The sequence below is a fragment of the Ursus arctos genome, unplaced genomic scaffold, assembly GCF_023065955.2.
Source record: "Ursus arctos isolate Adak ecotype North America unplaced genomic scaffold, UrsArc2.0 scaffold_9, whole genome shotgun sequence".
Classification (NCBI taxonomy): domain Eukaryota; kingdom Metazoa; phylum Chordata; class Mammalia; order Carnivora; family Ursidae; genus Ursus; species Ursus arctos.
Window position 1 is genome coordinate 64,022,277 of NW_026623111.1, and position 20,277 is coordinate 64,042,553.

The 20,277-nt window shown below is 44.9% G+C and overlaps 1 protein-coding gene across 2 annotated transcripts in view; it reads right to left on the bottom strand.

The window, feature by feature from the left end:
• Positions 1-15,141, bottom strand: part of TMEM150C (transmembrane protein 150C) — a 70,586-nt gene extending 55,445 nt beyond the window's left edge. The window contains exon 1 of one of the 2 annotated variants that reach the window (XM_026509868.4): positions 15,036-15,141. The gene's annotated coding sequence lies outside the window, so the exon portion shown is untranslated. Of the gene's footprint in view, positions 1-14,769; positions 14,867-15,035 lie in introns of those variants that run through there. The other variant, XM_048211927.2, reaches the window with a different exon arrangement.
• Positions 15,142-20,277: the final 5,136 nt, after the last annotated feature.

Below are 20,277 nucleotides of genomic sequence, written 5' to 3' on the forward strand. Positions count from 1 at the left end.
GTCTCTACTCACCAGGGTGCTCAAAGCCATGCCAGTAATACATCTTTTTACTCCAGTATGTCTCCGAAGGGTCTTGATCAGGATCAATCACACATGTAGTGTAGGCTGCTAGTCACTAACCTATGACGTGTTGGGGGGTGATAATGAAGGCCTCCCACGCCCCTAAATAACTCCTGTTCCAGCTTGTCAAAGCAGCTGAATTGAAGAAAGAGAGGTTTGATCATAGGGAGCTGGTAGGTTTATCAAAGAGATTAACAGGGATTTACCAAACATGCATTATGAGCCCAACACCACAGGAGACCGGGCACCGTCGATGTGACCAAGGACAGGGGCCAGAGTCCACCAGTATTATTAAGATAAAAATGTAGTGTCTTGCAATGACTTTAAAATCAAATGTAAGGGTGCCTGGGTGGCTCAGTCAGTTAGGGATCTGCCTTCGGCTCAGGTCATGATCCCAGGGTCCTAGGATCAAGCCCCTTGTTGGGCTACTTGCTCAGTGGGGAGTCTGCTTCTCCCTCTCCTCGTTGCTCCTGCTCTCTCTTGCTCTGTCTCTCTCTACAATAAATACATAAAATCTTTAAAAAAATCAAATTTATTTTTAGTAAAATGTAAAGTATTTTTAAATCTTTACATTGTTCGTGCAAGGGGCCTCAGGGCAAGTCTTCCATCTATTTTTCCAACCTCATTTCTCAGCGTCCTGCGATCCAGCCCCTCTGAATGACCAGAGGCTCCCCACGCTGCTCAGTTTGTTTGCCAGGCTCTGTGCTAACTGCTGAGAATACACAGATACATGCAGCGTCCCTGCCCCCAAGCAGCTCATAGTCAATCAGGAAAGAAGTGCAGCGCCAGAGATGGGTATGGGGAATTAGGGAGCTCCAGAGGGAGGAAGTGACCTGGCAGCGAGGGCAGGGGCTGGGCAAGCAAGGAGGAAATCACCCTGGGCTGAGTCCACGGGGATGTGGAGGCCTCCCACGCAGCTGCAGTGAGTGGCACGCGCAGGGGCTCCGAGGCCTCCAACCACTGTGTATGCAGGAAGCAGGGGTTAGTGGCGTTGAGAGCAGAGAGTGGTGGCACTGGGGGGAGCGGGTGCCAATCATGGGCGTGACTCCACTGTAGCTGATGAGGGGCCACTGAAGGCCGGTCCCCTTTGGCTTTTACAGCAGGGAAGTGTGCTCGCTGTAAATACTTTAGAAGGCACACATCAGGAAAAAGAGGAAAAGTATTCAGAATTCCACAGTTGAGAGAGAACCACTGTTAACATTTTGATGTACAATCTTTTATATGTGTGTGTGCTTATACTAATAATTTCAAAAATGGAATCATTTAAAAATGGGGTATATACATACAAATAATAATATTCAAGCTTAAAAAAGGACGGAAATTCTATCACACCCTACAACACGGAGATACCCTCAGGACATTATGCTAAGTGAAGCAAGTCAATCATAAAAAGACAAATACTGCAGGATTCCACTTCTATGAGGTACCCGGACTAGTGAAATTCAGAGAGAAAGCAGGATGGTGGTTGCAGGGACTGGGGAAGGAGAGGGAAGGGACGTTGTTTAATGGTACAGTTTCAATTTTGCAAGATAAAAAGAGTTTTGGAGACTGGCTGCACAACACTGTGAATAAATTTAACACCACTGACTGTATACTTTTTTTTTTTTAAGGTAGCCACTCATCAAATTCTTTTATTTCATATGTATGTTTTACATATTCTGTTTCTTTATATTCTTGGTTACATGCTCCTTCCATGACTATCCATTTATCACTTGATCCCTTCTCCAGAGTGATAACTTCTGCCACAAAACATGTCCTATTAAAGTTTATCAACTACCAAATCCAATAAAAAATCTTATTTGGAACCATTTCCAAAGGAGAGAGAGTCAGAGAAGAGAGAGAGAGACAGAGAATAAAATATTCTAAAACATTACTGTTTTTTCTATTCTATCTCTTACACAAATTAAATGTACTCGTGCACCATTCTGTCTTAGGTAAGTTAATTTTGCTTCACGTTGGTAACCTGACCTGGGATTGTTCATAGAACAGCTTGCACTTCTGTAACAGGAGGCCTGTATACTTAAAATCGGTTAAGATAGCAATTTTATAGTATGTGTACTCTACTATAAAAATTAAAAATAGAGAAACAAATTTAAAAAAGAAAATCAGTTAATAAATCTGTCTTAATACCTTTTAACTTATTTTTGTGACCATCTTCCCACGTGAGACATACATATATACACACCTCCATCAATATTCCAGATGACTGTACAGTATTCTTGGAGTGATCTATCTTAATTTACTTAACCTAAGAAAATTATTTTTATGGAAGTAACCCGCGAGTGCTTGGCTAATGGGAGGGGCCGGTAAAGGGCAGAGATACAGCACAGAAGAGAGAGGAATACTAACAGAGCAAAGGTCCTGAAGGAAGCATGAGGAGATGGCATTCGGGGTTCAGGTAGCAGGCTGGCTTTGAGATGGGGAAAAACGGGTACCACATCCTCTGAGGAAAGGGCATGAAGATCGACATGACTATATTTGTATTTATAAGGAAGAGTTGGGGCAGTTGAAGGAAGTCAAGAGACTGGACACCTCAATGAAGTTGGAGAGGTGGAGGGAGTAGGGTACAGGACAGCTGGAGGGACACATAGGGATGCTCAGAGAATGGGACACTGAGGTTAAGATTTCTGAGGTGAAAAAGTACCAACTGGACAAGAATTTGGGTGGAGGGTTGGGAGCGAACAGCTATGGTTTCGTTGGAGGTGAAATTATTAGAAAGGTCCAGTGGACTCTGAGGCCAGATTTATGGTCTGATGATCCAGGATGGTGCTATTGCCAAGGGTTATGACAAGAGCTGGGAAGGAAGGGAGGAAGGGAAGATGTGGAGCCAGGTCCTCAGCTCCTCAAGAAATGAATGAAGTGACTGGGAGCTGGATAGAGAGCAGTGTTGAGGAAGGGTGGAAGGTGGTTTACCACGTTTGTCTTAACTTTGGTGATGACACGCCTTTCCATGCAGTGACCCATACAGAAGAGCGAGAGAGCAATCAGCCAAAAGGTCAAGGGCATTAACCATGGATTCCCTGGGGTGCAGAGGAAAAGAATGGGGGGGGGGTCAACACAGGACCAGAAGTGAAAACTTTAAGAAGGCGTGAAAACACAAGACATGCTATATGGTGGGGGGAGGGGGGAGGGGAGGTGGGAGTGCGAGGTCTTGTTGACACAATTAGATCGTGGAAGAGGTAGGAGGTCATAGGGTTACGGACATCAGTGGATGGCCAGGCTTGAACAAAGGAAAGAGAATGACTGCAGGACCCAGGTCTAGTTTCAGAAAAGTGGTAAGAAATGCTATTAAGTTTGCAGAGAGATAGCATGCTATGAGACTTCTAGTTCTCAGAGCACTTTCTCAGGTGTCTCCAAATTCTTTACCACGATTTCTTTTCCTCCATAACACATTTGTCATGCACTATACTATGTCCTTATTCATCTATTTCTGGTTGGTCTTGTCCAATAGAATATAAAGCTCCCTGTGGCAGGAATGCTGTCTGTTTTGTTCACTGCTCTATCACCGGCACCTAGATGACGTCTGCAAATAGTAACACCTCAGTAAATCACACTTGTCGAATGAATGAATAAATGAGTGAATGAATAAATGATAAAGCTCAGTTAGGATAAGAGTATCCCAGGAGGTTTGCTAAAACTGCAGTGAGGGTCTCCCTCAGGAGGGAGCTACCTTATGGGATTCAGTCTTAGAGGGACAGAAAATGTAGGCCATGGCCTCCTCCCATGCTCTATCTGTTCTTTTGTTCATTTTCCCCTTCTTCATGTGACTACTCCTTCTGATCGTACAAGACTGAACTTGCGTGTCAGTGTCTCTTAGAAACCCCCTGATGTCTCTCCTTTTCTATCCAGGATAGCTACCCCCTCATAGGTCCTCTCCAGGCACTCAGTGGTTTTTCTCTCCATGTTATGCTTACCCTACTGTATGAAAACTATTTACGTGTCGGTCTCCCCCACTAGACTGAGCAAGCACGGCTTATCTCAAACACACAGGAGGGCGTCTATAAACGTTTGCTGGATATATAAATAGAAAGTACTGCACATGTGGATCAGGTCAGTTAAGAGCCTATATTTTTCCTTCTTTGAAGCTCAGTTTTGTCATACACAAATTTGTACTTTGGCCCACTGAGCAAGGGCACCTCTGTTGCAAGGGCAGCCAGGTGGGAAACAGCTCAGCTCTCAACACCAAAGATAAGCTGGAGTCTTCATGTTTAAGATAAGAGAGGGGTCCACTGTCTTTTGTGTGCCCATTCCCCTGCCCATCCGACTATGGGCAAGCCTGTCCTGCTAGCCGGTGACGCTGCCCAGCTGACAAAATGAAAGAGCACCCCGGGAACATTTAAACAATGTCTGATTTGGTCTGAAGTGCAGCCTGGATTTGTACAGCTCTTCAGATAATTCTGTTGCACAGCCAGGGTTGAGAATCTCTACCCCCGGAAACCTGACCTTTTCTCTGGGTGTGTGGCGCTGTCCAAGGTAGCCACTCCTCAAGCATGTCTTCACCCCAATGTCCACCCAAGCCAGACATGGGCAAGGGTCAGTGGTTGTTTGAACCACCCAGTGGAAGGGCGCTGCACCTTGGGACAGTACCGGAAGCCAAACCACACAGTTAATTGTACTGGAGGAAACCACAACTTTGTGTTCAATCTAAATAAAACTATGCTGTCCAAATTTAATCCAAATTTTTAATATTTTTAATTAAAAATTCAGTTCCTCAGTTGCATATTCAAGTGCTCAATAAAGAGTGGCTACTGTATTGCACAGTGCAGAAACAGAACATTTCCATTACCATAGAAAGTTCTATTGGCGGACACCACCACCACCAAATCCCTTTCTTCTGAAAATAACCTGTGGCTATATTCATTTTCTGCTAATCACAGGCAAAACGGTTTACAGAGGGTAAACAAACTGAACTTCTGGTCATTCTTTCTCAGCAGCCACACCTAGATGAGTGGGCATGGCCCTTTATACCCCTTTCCCAGAATGAGAACTAAGACAGGAATTCTACGCTCTCATGAACAACAGTTCTTCTGAATAGATCCATATATGTATTAGGGCAGCAGTGGCTTTCCAACTTTTTGACTGTGACTGACAGAAAAAAAAATATTTTATATCAGTCCAATATACAGATATATATGTATATAATTGAAACTAAATGTTTAACAAATCACTATCCTTACCACAAATTCTGCACTTGGATATTTTCTTTATTATTCTATTATATTGTATTTTCTGTTTCATTATAAAAATTAATCTCCTTCAGTGTTTTCATAGCCCTGGTGACCTACGATTTGAAAATCCTCTATCTTAAGATACAAGTTGGACACACAAAACTGGGACTCACCTTCACACCTTAATAACCAGCTAGGTAATAATCATAGCTCACATTTACTGGGCACTTATTATCTGCCGGGCACTGTGTTAATTGTCTTCTATTCATTACCTTATTCAAGTTTCATAAAAACCCCACAGAATAGGTGTCTGAGAACTGGAAAGGTCTGGGATTTTATGCTATTTGCACAAGTCATCCTGCCACAGTTTCATGGATGCTGGCAGAAGACCCAGGGCTCCTGGGTCAGGGACAAAGGACATTTATTACCCTCAGCAGCAGCAGTAGCTGGAGTATTTGCATTTTCTTGTAACGGTCCTCCAGCTCCAATGCCTGCAGGGTAGGCAAAGAGGGCCACGCGACACCTGCACACAAGTCAGTAGCATTCCGGGAGAGGAACTCCGACTTGGGGAACTCACATCTATTATAGTAGATGGAAGCATGCCTGCCCCTTGCTTCCAAGAGCAACACTACCTCTATCATCCAAGACTGTTGACTACACAAACATGCTTGAAAAGACAACCTAGGACAAAAGTGCAGCCAGTGCCTCTCTTTGTAAAGACCTGCCGAGATGCATGGGACACACGGTTTTCACCCCAATGTCCACCCAGGCCAGACACTGGGCCTCCCAACAGCAGGTACCACAGTATCTATAATAGCTTCAAAAAGGATTAAGTAACTTATTCAAGGTTACACAGCTAGTGAGCCAGGTCTATATGATACCTAAGCCTATGCTGATGACACCTTCTTTCACAGCCAATGGACAGTGCGATAGGAAGAGAGAAGATATTAGTCACTCATTTACTCATTCAGATGTGAAATCTGCTTCTACAGGGAGCAATTCACTATATGTAATTTGTAACAGGACATTTTTTTCACATTTTCTTCAAGGATCCCATAAGAAGAGCATCATATGAAGGAGTTGATAAACTTTTCCCATAAAGAACCAGATAGAGGAAATTTTCAGCTTCATGGGCCAGATGGGCTGTTTCAACTACTTGACTCCGTGGTGGTGCAGAAGCAGGTAATGTGCAACCAATGGACAGGGCTGTGTTCCAATAAAACTTTACTTACAAAATAGTTTGCCAACCTCCCTCCCCAGACAAACCAGTGGGATACAAAAAAATTACATAATATAATTTCTACATGCAAAGAAACAAGCAAGCAAACCAGGAGATACCTGAAACTGAAGTGAGCCTAGCTTCAACATCAGGGTCCTGTTAAGTCAGCCTGGATAGACAATACATCAAGAACTGGCGTAAAATATTCATAAGCTCAAAGTAGAATGGAGTCCACACATCATCTTTCTGTGATGACTGTGGTCATGCCAAGACTCAAAGAAATAAATTATCTGACTTCCTAAGGCTTTTTCTAGCTCTTAGAAATGCTCAATAGGGGAGCAGTTGTCATCCAGAACAATCCTCTTTAATTTCCCATGTGATTAAACAAGTTAAAACCTGTGTTATGAATAAGGAGGAAGTAACGGTGAAGAAAAAAGTTACTCTGGGCGAGGGACCTTGCTAGGTATGACACAAATATTGTCCAATAGCTAATAAAGAACATCATAGCTGAACTGCTGAATTTATGGCCCTGTAAGTAAACGCTCACTTGGTTCAATGGCCTGATCTTAAAAGATCACCATGTGCCACTACTTGATCACAATGGTATCCTTTCCCCAAATCAGGTAATGGAAAAATTTTGTCTTTATTTTTACATGCATACATAGAAAATCAAAATTTTGGTATACAAATGGTAACCCACCCCTTTTCATATACATCAATTTTTATGCTACGTATAAGCTCAAATTAAAATGGAAAAACACCAATCAAAATGTCATAGAAAAAATAATCAGCTTATTCAGGAACAATTCTATTAGCTGTTAAAATTACAGGGCGATAAATACTGTTCTTATGAACACTGTGCTGCCATTGACAAGACTGGAAAATTTTTCAAAATGACATAAGTCTAGGGCATGTGGGAACATAATACCACAAGAAAGAAAAACCGTCACCCATTAGTTAATATTCCTGCCACCGCATGTATGTAGATTTTAGTTACTAGTGTTTCCATGTAAATACTCTTTAAGTTTTAGTGAGAAGTAGAATTTAGGAATTCCAGGAGATATATTTCCACTAGAAATTCCAGGACGATTACATTACAGAATTCTAATTGTAATTTACAAACATTCCAAGTGCAGTAAAAAAAATATTTCTATTTGAAATGCTTTACAATGGTATCAATATTTCTTTTTTTTTTTAAAAGATTTTATTTATTTATTTATCCTACAGAGAGAGAGACAGCCAGACAGAGAGGGAACACAAGCAGGGGGAGTGGGAGAGGAAGAAGCAGGCTCCCAGTGAAAGAGCCTGACATGGGGCTCGATCCTAGATTGCCAGGATCACGCCCTGAGCCTAAGGCAGACGCTTAACAACTGAGCCACCCAGTCACCCCGGTATCAATATTTCTTTTTTTTTTTCCCCAAAGATTTTATCTATTTATTTGACAGAGAGAGAGACAGCCAGTGAGAGAGGGAACACAGGCATGGGGAGCAGGAGAGGAAGAAGCACGCTCCCAGTGGATGAGCCTGATGTGGGGCTCGATCCCAGAACTCTGGGATCACGCCCTGAGCCGAAGGCAGACACTTAACGACTGCGCCACCCAGGCACCTCCGGTATCAATATTTCTTAATTAACACATTTCACTCATGAATCAATAGACTGAAAGATAATCTGAAAAACTGTTTTATTAACCAGACCAGTTTATACACTATAATGCCCATTTTGGCTATCTACAGTTTTTTTCTTGTTTTTTCTTTTGTCTGTCTTTTGTTTTTGTTTTTAAAGATTATATTTATTTATTTGAGAGAGAGAGAAAGCATGAGCGGGGGTAGGGGAGGAGCAGAAGGAGAGGGAGAAGCAGACTCCCCGCTGAGCAGGGAGCCCCACACGGGGCTCGATCCCAAGACCCTGAGACCATGACCTGAGCCAAAGGCAGAAGACGCTTAACTGACTGAGCCACCCAGGCACTCCTGTTTTTTGTTTTTTAAGTAGGCTACATACCCAGTGTGGAGCCCAACACAGGGCTTGAACCCATGACCCTGAGATCAAGACCTGAGCTGAGACCAAGAGCCGGATGCTTAACCAACTGAGCCGCCCAGATGCCCATTTTTTTTTTTTTTAAGTAATCTCCTCCCTCAACATGGGGCTTGAACTTACAACCCCAGATGAAGCATCACATGCTCTACCAACTGAGCCAGCCAGGTGCCCCCGGCTATATACAGTTTTAATTTATGCTTTAAAATTTCCAATTATTAACATTTAAAATATTTCTTTGGCAGCTAAGTCATTATACGTGTAAAAAAAACCCAGGAAGAGGTCTACTTTGGTAATAAATGAAATGTTTGATGAACAGTAAGGCTATGCTATTTTTGGAGACATTTATGTTTACATTCAGTTGAAAACCATCATAATTCATTATAATTACTGCAGAGTTAAATAACACCATTTAAACTACAGGCTAATTTCCTCTACTCCATAGTTAATCACGATGACTTCTTAAGCTTTGTCCACACTTGCCTAAAAGCATTACACAACTTTCAACGCTTTTTCAAAGACACTTCACTGTACTCCTCTGCACTCCACAGGCTGGGTCTGTATCACTTCTCCAGAGGTGGACGCCTCTGCGGCCTTGAGCGAAATCTGAACGCCTCAAGGACATTCTGTAGTTTTTAAAGAAGAAAACTAACCATGATGACAAGCTGTTGCCTTTTCTATTCTACCTGACGGAGTCTATGGACATGTGACCACTTATATTTAGTTTGACTTTTAGGGAAAACTGAAATCTACTTCTATAATGAATTTGGTTTTACTTTCTAGATTACACTAGGGGAGAAAAAAAAAAAAAGATTGCCAGCCTCAATTTTAAGACCTCTCCTTGTACATAAAATTCTTTTTTTTAAAAAAGATTTTATTTATTTATCTATTTGACTGAGAGAGAGAGAGCACAAGCAGGGGGAGCAGCAGGCAGTGGGAGAGGGAGAAGCAGGCTCCCCACTGAGCAGGGAGCCTGATGCGGGGCTCGATCCCAGGACCCTGAGATCATGACCTGAGCCGAAGGCAGACGCTTAACCGACTGAGCCACCCAGGCACCTCCGTACCTAAAATTCTTAAAACATTGTTTTGCATTTATTATATTAAAAGTTAAATCAAAAGGTACAAACATCCAGTTATAAAATAAGTCTTAAGGATATAATGTATAGCACGTTGACTATAGTTAATAATAATACTATATTGTATATTTGAAGGCTACTAAGAGAGTGGATCTCAAAAGCTCTCATCACAAGAAAAAAATTTGTAACTATATGTGGTGAGGGGTGTTAACTAGACTTAGTCATTTTGCAATATATGCAAATATCTAAACATTATGTTGTACATCTGAAACTAATAGAATGTTATATATCCATTACACATAAAAATCCATACATCTCATGAAGCACTTACAGGCAAGAAGTGATTCTGAAAAACAATTCAGAATGTAGTAAAAAGTGGGAGACGTATGGGATGGACATTATCTATTCAGACCATTTGTGACGACTTGCTACAAAGCAGTGTGCAGAAGTTAGCAAGTGGTTAGGAGGGAAGGAAGCCTGTACAATTTGTAGTCAGCCTCAGGATCATTTGGGTTTCTTTGGTCCCCAGGCTTCCTGACCAAGAGCATTCACTTTCAGGGGCCAGAGGCTGGCAGCAGCGAGTTCTCTCCTAGCCTAAATATAATGCAGTGACTCCCCTCTCACTCATCAAGACTCATCTTACACAGAAAAGAGCTGTGGTCTGCTCGTTTCTGTACTTGTGCAAGGCTATACAATGTTTGAGCCTCACAGGTCTGCAGATGTCCTTCTGTGTATCACTGTCACACTGCAATATGAAAGGTGAGGTGGCTGAACTCGTGGGCTCTGTCGTTAGACTGCTTGGGGCTCAGATCCTGCCTCTCTGACTTCCTGGGATGGAGGTACTGTGGGACTGTGGCAGGGCTTACAGGACTGTCATGAGAAACAAAATAATACATGTAAAGCATTCAGTGTGGAGCCCTTGGGAAGTACTCAATCATTTGCTTGTTATTATTAGTGATTACACAGGTCTTAGATCAGTGTTTCCTAAAAGTGGGTCCCAAGCCTAGTTTCAGAGGCAGTATTTTATATCATGATCTAAAAGTCACACATACATTTATATAATAATATTACAAATAATGACCCTGCTGATATAGTCCTCACTATATATGGACGGGGCAGTGCAGAGTCAGGATTTGAACCCAAGGGTCCTATTAATGTAACGCTTTTAATCATCACCCTCCCTGTGGCCTTGTATTTGCCATACACGGAGAACCAAAAATTCCATCAATCACTAGCAGCCCCCACAAAGAGGGACACATCGTGATAATTCCTATTCCACTATATAGTCCATTTAGGCTCACCCTAACCTTTTAAATCAATTCCATGACTCAGGACACATGGTTTGAAAAATACTGTATGAAAATTTTTTGGAAACATAATAAAAAAGTTAAACAAGTACACGTATCTCATCCATTGGGCACTGTAAATCTAAAAAAAAAAGAAAAAGAAAGGAAGAAGGAAAAGGATGATATGGAACATCTCCTAAATTTATGCAAGCATCCCCACGTGGCTTCAGCCGCTCCTCGAGGCGGGGTACTCATTTGTTGGATTCGTCACAGGGCTTCTGTGACTGTTAGAAAGGAATGGAGACTGGGAGGAGGAATGGTTGTGCATCACCCCCTACCTCCTACCTCTCTTCAAATATCCCTCCCCTTGAAAAATCTAAAAGTGCAGAAACTGGCTTTAAGAATAAATGATTCTATAATGGGCAAGAGAGCAAATTCAAGGAAGTTCAAGAACACAGATACATGGGGCCAAGCATCTAAACAACTCTGGGCGATGTTTATTTTTGTGGCTAGCAAATATATATAAATGAAAAAGGGAAACTTTATTTTTAGAGTGGGATAGAACTTCAGCTTTAGAGTAAATACTAGTGTTTTCTGTAACAACAGGATGACAGAGTGAAATGTTAATTCCTGGTTCTATCAATGTCTATTTCCACTTTCTTCTAAAGAATAACTGCCATCAGGGGCACCTGGGTGGCTCAGTCACTTAAGCGTCCAACTCTTGATTTCGGCTCAGGTCATGATCTCAGGGTCGGGAGATGGAGCCCTGGCATCGGGCTCTGTGCTTAGTGCGGAGTCTGTTTGGGATTCTCTCTCTCCCTCTCCTGCTGCCCCTCTCCCCCCATGCTCTCTCTAAATAAATAAATAAATAAATAAATAAATAGATAGAAAGATAAATAAACAAAATCTTAGGGGGGAAAAAAAAAGAATGGCCATCAAATGTTATCTCTACAGGGAACAGGTAAAGACAATTTAGAGCTGCACTGTCCAGCACGATAGCCACTAGTCCCATGTGGCTATTTAAATTAATTAGAATTAAATAAAAATTAAAATTGACTCCCTCAATTGCAGTAGGCACATTTCAAGTGCTCAATAGCTACATGTGGCTTGTGGCTAGCACCTCGGAAAAATTACCGAACTACAGAAAGTTTTATTGGATGGTATTAATATGGAGAAAAGCCATTTACAGATGCTAAAAGAAAAATGCTAATTTCTTAGCAGGTGAGAGTTCCAAACCCGACTCAGCAGAGCTGGCCTGACTTAAACTACAGTGAGGTTGATATTTGAAGGCTAGTGCCCAAAGATTCCATTATTATCTCAAACTATCATTCCAACGGGCTTGTCTAAACTGTCTTTGTATTAAGACTTTCCATTGCCACAAGCTATTTTTCAAAATCCAACCATGCCAAGAAATGGTATTTGCTGATAACAACAACTTGTGAAAGTTCTCCTAACCTATAAGCTAGTTTGAAAGTCCTTAGAACAATTTATAAAGACACAGGGCACCATCAGATCCAGGAAGAAAAGTCAGCAGTTAAAGTAAGTAAGGATGCACTGCTGTTGTTACCCTCAGGATGAGGAAACTATTACACGCGGGAGTGTGTTCCTAGCCTTGTCATGAATGTAGACCCCGATTCAGTAACACTTGGTGTTTGTATCACATTTTGAGAACTTTAGCACAAATCTTATTTGAGCCTCACAGAACCTAATTACCACTGTAGTGTGGATTCTGAGTGCAATAGATTCTTCTGGGGAAGGCGAAGATTGAGAGGTAATACGTTATCTTGTCAGTGTCTGTCTTGCTTAATTGGTTACTGAAATGATCCCTAGTGGCCAGATTATAGTGAAAGCAAATGGCTCAAATTGCAGGGGCCAGCTAGCTTTCCTCTTTCATGACCGCAGGCTGCCCTGCTAATCTAGCCATTGTACTGCAGAGGTGTGCTTAGGTCACAGGGGAAGCAAAGCAGGGGTACAGACAGGAGCGTAAAGCAAAGTGCCGTTCCTGTTGATCACAAAGCAGGGAAAGTAAGCACAGAAACCCCCCTGCAAGGTCACCGTAAGCATGATTGTGGTAGTTCTAGAACAAAGCCTAGACGTTATGTTCATACAAAAAATTATTCCACAGAGCAAACTATCTCCTCCACAAAGCAATCTGTAAAAGGCATTTGATGAGAAATACGTGACTTAAGCAATTGCTATAAAGAACTTTAACATCAATTTAAATAATCCAAACAGATTGCCTTCAGCTAATGGCAGATTTAATAAACATGCACTTTCCAAATCCCTCAATATGTTTGTTCAATGTCATAACATCTACCAAATAGTTTTTATTGTTAGCAAAATTTCTTTACCCTTTTATTTACCATGTCCAGTTTTTGAGCTTCCAACTCGGGGAGCTCGCAAAACATTTACCAAATAATTTATAAATAAAGGACACACCATTAAAATTCCTATGCTATGCCTCGAAGATTAAACTCACATTTCTAGTTAAGAGATGACAGCTATAGCTAATCTTAGAAACATGGTGTCTCTAGGACACATAGAAAAAAAAGTTTGGGATTTAATGCATGAGAGCTGAGACTAAAATTCTTTGATCTGCAAATATCACATATATGAGCCTCACAATTTTTTCTTGAAAACTTTAAGTAGGTCAACTTATTAACTGCTAGCACGGAGTTTATATATTCACATTCGCTTTTTTGATGAACTGCAGTCCAGGATGGTGTGACAGCCCTGCATCACAAAAAAACTTGCCTTTGATTCAAGCAGAGAAATGAAGAAGCAGGAACTAATATCACCGTTTGGCTTCGTTACTGTAAGGGATCCAAAATCCTTTTTTTTTTTTTTAAACATATCATTAGTATATTTGGTTTCCAAGCAAGACCTCGCATGTAGTAAGTCGGAATGGGTTCACTCAAGGAAAGGCTTCCACCCCAACTGGCTATGTTCTCACATTTGCAGTCAAAATCCTGGCTCAGCTGTGAAAGATGGTCTGGCCGGAATAAATCTGACACCCCCCCCCCCCAAATCAGTGTAGTGTTTCGGATATAATAAAGTGCTCTGGAGGTGAAGGGTGGACGGACAAGAGGGATGGGTAGCGAGAAACGGAATATGATTTTAAAATGGGAAAAACACTCATTCTCGATTTGATTCATTTAAGGAGGAGAAAACCACTAAACAAGGTCTTTCTCCATAATCCAAAGCTAATCACTTTTTTATTGCAGTGGATGACCAAACGGTAACCCCCCTCCCACCGCTGCCTCCGCGGAGAAACCGAAAACCCCACGTCTTCCCCCTTGTGCACCCAGGAGAGGAAAGCGAGACTGTGCATTTGGAGTGGAGGGCGGTACACAGGGCAAGGCAAGTTAGTGCCTCCTTCCCGGATCCCTTGTTTCCCGAGCCAGCCTGACTTGGCTAACGGTAAAGTGAACAGCGAATGGCAGAGAGACCGGGAGGCCAAATTTGGGGTCGCTTCCGACCAGAGTCCACCCGACAACAAAAGGCCTGGGTATCCGGATGGGGCGGCGGGGTGGGGACACCTGTCAAAGGACGGGACGGAGCCGCAGCCGGCGGGCGGCGCAGGGGCTCGGCGGACAGCACTGCGGCGGCAGCGGCGGCGACGGCGAGCGAGGCGCGTCGGCTCGGCGCTCACGCGCGGGGGAGAGGCGGCGGGGACCACCGGGCGCTGCCGGACACCCGCGCCTCCCCCGAGGGGGCTCGGGAAGGTGGACCCGCGCGCGGGCCGCTCCGGGGCTGGGGCGGAGCGGAGCAGGGCCCCCGCGGCCGGGAGGACCCCGCCGCCCGAGTCCCGCTGCAGCGCCCGCCGCCCCCGGTCTCCGCCTCCGGGCTGCGCGCGGAGCCGGGCCCGCCGCCCCCTGGCTGCCCCGCGGCCCGGGCGGAGGAGGGGGCGCCGCGGGCGCCGCGCCTACCTGCTCCGGTGCGGCGGGGCCGCGGTCGCCTCGCGGGGCCGTGACCTGCGGCGGCGGCAGCGGCGACGGCGGCAGCGGCGGCGGCGAGGAGGGCGCTTCCTTCAGGAAGGGGTGGGATCTGCTCGCCCGCCCGCCCCCGCCCGCCGCGCCGCGGCCCGCCCCCGACTTATTCTGGGGTCCCCGCCGCGAGGCCTCCCCCGGAGAGCTGAGCCCCCCGTCCCCCGAGCCTGCAGCTGCCGTCACCCCTCGGGGCCCCTAATAGTTACCCGGGACTGGAGCCGCGCGTGCCCTGCCGAACCGCTTCTTTCCAAAGCCTTTGTGGACGCGTTTGCCTGGCGCTCCTCACCCAACAAAAGGGAGGACAGAATCTGGGATCCTCCGCCTGCTGGTTATTTATTCTTGACCTGTTGTAACCTTCTGGCTGGCTGCCTTCTGTCCACACACCTAGGGTTTTCGCACAGAGCGGCTAAAACTCATTTTCAGGCGCACTGGCTGAATGCAGTTCGCCGGCGCTCAGCGCTCTCCCGCGGTTTTCTTTCATCGGGAGGAACAAACGCCGGGCCAACTTCTGACCCTGGCGGGGAGCAGCGGACTCCAAGGCCGCCCTCCCAGCGCCAGCTTGCTCTTTTCTTCCCCGCGTCTCGTCCGAGTCTGTGATAAAACCGTATTCACCGCATTTTAATAGTCTCCCCCAACCCAGCCCTCAGCCTACCCGTGGCACCACGACAGTGACCTCTGGCAGCAGCGCGGAGCGATGCCATTTTTACCGCCCGCTCCCCGTTGGCTTCTAGTCCAAAGGCAGCCTTGCGGGGTTCCCACAGTAGGACCTTCTTTATCAACCTGCTTTAGAACGACAGCCATTCTTTTGGGGGCCTCCGCACCACGCCCATCTCGTTTCATCCGTCGCCTCTCAAAGCACGCGGTTCAAATTCTCCAATTCAACATTCCAGAACACTCCCTTCCCCCACTACTCTTGCAATCCTTGGTTACCCTATGTGTATATTGACTTATTGTTACTGTTATCTCTGGGCTACTAGACTGGAAGCTTCTTGAGACCAGGGGCCTTACTTGAATGAATGCGTGTGATCCATCTGGTTAAAACAACAAAAACAATTCTGATCTAGAGTCTCTTCACAGCATGTGCTAAATGTTCTGGGCTCAGCCTGTATGTATGTTTCTGAGGAGTAACTTTATCTTTCATCACACTCTCAAAGTGATCTGTGAATCCCTCAAAGCTAAGAATTGCTGAGTCCCATCCATGACCGAATCCCAGCACGATGTGAGGAGCTCCCCACTCCATCCCCTCTGTGCCATACATTTCTCTCTGCAATACCTGAAGGAGTCCTCTAGCCAGACCTTCTTTCAGTCCGCTCTTTTAAAATTTCTGGATCCATCGAAACAATTTGTGATCCCTTTCAACACTGTCTGCACACCAGAATCACCAGTGAAGGGCTTTAAAAAAAAAAAAAAGACAAATGCCTGTTTCCCAGTCAGAACCTGGGGTTAGAGGGGTAGGAGGGGAGAGGTGGGATCTGGGCATGGGTATTTTTACAAAGAGCCGCAGATGATTCTGACCTGTCCATGACTAAGTCACCGCCTTGCTTGGGAAAAAGGTCCCCAATTTATAGACTGTCCTTACTTTTCCTCTTCTCCATGGAAAGATTGAGAGCCCTTGCACTGTGTTTAATTTATTCGAACATTTTCATTTTCACTTAGAGCCAGGCCTACTTTTGCTTAAGAAACCAACTTGAATTTGTGAGGATAGCAGGCTCAGCACCATTTGTCAGCAGCCCTAAATCACTGCCACCTTCATCTCCAAAATGTCCATCCAAATAAACCCAAAGTGTGAAATAAATTGTATTCCTGACAGCGATATTGACGGCTAAAATATTATGTTAAAATACTGGCCATGGGGCGCCTGGGTGGCACAGTGGTTAAGCCTCTGCCTTGGGCTCAGGGCGTGATCCCGGCATTATGGGATCGAGCCCCACATCAGGCTCTTCCGCTGTGAGCCTGCTTCTTCCTCTCCCACTCCCCCTGCTTGTGTTCCCTCGCTGGCTGTCTCTCTCTGTCGAATAAATAAATAACATCTTAAAAAAAAAAAAATACTGGCCATGAAGGAGCGCTGGTTGCCGGAAGCAGATCTGTTACTGCCATGAGAGTTCTAGTGGAGCTTCAAGAGAACTGATCACAAACAAAACACAAGTTTATCTATGCTTTTATCTTTCTTTTCTTGCTCTTGGAACCCCACCCATTAAAATGTGTTCACTGTGTACTCAATATGACCTTTGATATTTTAAATCATGTATGGGTGTAAGATCGAAGTGCTTTCCTAGAACTGGTTGTCTTTTTAAAAAATGTACATAAAGATTCATCCTGTATTCTTAAATGATTTGTTGACAGTGTTCCAAAACGCTTCAGGCTTTGAGGAAAGGGCTAAGTAGAGAACGAACAGGGTTTAAGGCCTGCCAATAGATGCCAACCACAGCCATCTTGGGGCAGGATGGAGATCAATACGCCGAGACGTAATCACTCCCCAGGACCATGACGAGGCACCATGATTTTGACACTGTGCGGCTCTACCCAGTCTGCTGACAAACGTCCGGGGAACCGCACAGGTGTCCGTCTGTCTGAGTAGGGGCCATGGTTCTTCTGAAGTAAGAGACCTTGTTATCTAGCGGAAACCACAACAACACATTTCGAATTATAAAGAAATTCTATATTTTGTTCGTTTCCTTTCTCTTAGGCAGCCAATTCGCTGTTGTTTATGATTCAAATCACTTCCCTTGCTCAGTTGGAAAAACAGACGGGAAGCGCGACTTATCAATAACACTCCTGGGATTCTGGGATCCTTGCTGTTGGTTGAGTTGCAATATATCTTGTTGTAATAAAAATCTCTGTATCACAAAGTTATTGCCAACCCTTCTCCAACCACCAATAATTCAAGTAATCTCCGATAAACAACGAAACTATGCAAAGTTTGTTGAAACGGCATTTGATCTTTTCATTTTGATCTTTATACAGAATATATTTGGTAACAGGTTGTTAAAATGGGAGCTATTATTTTATTTCCATTTTGACAGACGACCCAGATCTAGCTGTCAGCCCCTCTCACCTTCCAAGCAAGGTGCAGGACCATGACGTGGGACTTGCAAAGGGGTGTTCCCTTAACGTCTCACTTACCTGGAAGATGTGCAAAGGTTGAGGTGGAGGCTGGTGAGGCCGCCTGGATCAGAGAAGGGTTTCTGTAGAGGAACTGAAGGTGTTCTAAGAAGAGGTCCCTCCTATGCACCCCCCAGGGGCAGGTCCGAGGGGGCTTTTCTCTCACCTTAGGTCTGGTGAGAGGTACTTCAGGCAGACCTCTTGGAGAGTCTGGGATGCGTCCCCTGCAGTGTGGGGAACACCATAGGCTGCTGTCTGCCTCATGCTTGAGAAATCTAATGGGCCAGAGTTGGCAAAAGTGGCCTGAACACGGGGTAGAGGCCACGGTAGGGGAAGTCATTTACTCCCACGGAAGACGAGTCTAAAGCAAGTGAGACAGACAGTGTGGGCTTGACCTTGACCCTACCCAAGACTCTTGCCTGGAAAGGCAGACACCTTGGCAGAAAGAAGCCGGAGCTTTGCCTCCAGATGGCCGGGGCCCAGAGGAAGACTCTGAGGCAACCAGTCAGAGGCAAAATGACCTTGCTCGTGCCGAGGAAATGGGTGGCGAGAGATTCCTCAGCAGGGCGGTAGTGGGGACGGGCGGCTTTGGCAAACCTATAGAACTGCCCGTGAGAAGAGTCAGTTGGAAACATCTGCCAGAGCCAGAGACACTGTGCCCCCTAAAGCCCCCCAAAGCCTTTTTTCCTGCCTCCTTAGCTCTCTCTCTTCCCCGCGTCAACCCTAGAAGATGGGGCAGCCTCATGAATGAGAAGGAGGGGAGAAGCTGCAGGCTGGGAGAGACACAGAAGCAGCCTACTGTTACTCCCCTTTGCCACTGAAGCATAGAGGGTTCTTTTTTTTTTTTTTTATTAAGACCCATTCATTACTGATCTAAGACTGTATTTTTGACGCAAAGTAACCAGAGGCCCTTTTGGTTATTTGAGAGTGACCCCAAGAGTCATAAGACCCACACATGAACTCCTCCGAGGGGCAGGAAGGCGAGCAGCCCCGCAGAGCGGGTGCACACAGGCACGATGGAGGAGAATACGGCCGTTTTCCGGTGATACCGTGAGCCCCGCTGCGCCAACACAGCAGCCACACGTTCAGATACAGTGCATTCCACCCTCCCCTATACCTTAAAACTCCCGAAGATGTCTCATGTTGGCATCTTCCTTGAATTACAGATAAGTGATACGTGTCAAGCAATCCCTTCACGTGCATGTAAGTTATAACCGAAGCTTACCAACCAGAAAGTTAGGAGTGAAGATGCTGGATTAAAACAGCCAAGTGAATCTCAATTTGTTGGTTTAAACTTCTGTTACATAGCGGGCTGCCGCATTTTCCTCATCTCTAAAGTTAGGATTAGATAAAAGAAATCTCTCAGTCAGAAAATGCTATGCTTTGAAAGGCTACAGGCACATGCAGCGTGTCCTGGATCAAGGACATATTAATTTTTCAGAGTCTGCTTCCCCCGCCGGCCTCCCTCAGACCAGCAGCTCTGCAGGCTCTGGAGTGGTAAAGGAGGAAGATTTCCGACATGCCGACGAGCACCAGGGGTGCCTTCCTGTGGAGGCTGACATGTGGCTGAGGTTGATATGATCACCTTGGTGACGGTTTCCATATTACGTACTTGGCAACTGCGATGTGGGAATCCCCAAACACTTCTCTGCATTCTCTTGAGTGCTAGGTACCATCGCCTCGTTCTCTTCCTCCAGTGGGAGAGCAGAGTTGCAAAGAGGTCTGTGACTGGCGCTCAGAGGGAAAACCTTGAATAAACACCAGATTCTGTATTTTGAAATTCACTGCGACCCCATTTCCCCTATTTGAACTAAGAGACTGTTGTTTGCTGCAAGAGCATAAGCCAGAAAGTGTGACCAGTTTTGATTTCAATCAATCCCGTCTCTTTTAGACCTTTTGCCAACATGCATTAAGTTTATGGAAGCCATCCATTATTTATCTGATAAAAAAAAATACTTTCTAAATCAGAGAGCTAAAGATTAATCATTTTATAGCATGATATTCTTTTGTTACAAATGACTGTTTTTGAGGAATTTAGATCACTCTTCTTTAAAAAAGATTTATTTATTCATTTTAGAGAGAGAGTGCTCGAGCAAGTGCAAGCAGGGAGAGGCATGAGGGGGGAGGGAGAGAATCTCAAGCAGACTCCCTAGATAGCATGAAGACTGACTTGGGGCTCGATCCCACGACCCTGAGATCATGACCTGAGGCCAAATCAGAGTCAGACGCCCAACTGACTGAGCCACCCAGGCGCCCCAGTATTTAGATCATTCTCATTCAGTCTTCTAAAGTTCTAGCCGAGATGTTGCTTCAAAACCTATAGTTTTGTTGCCCCACTCTGCTGCC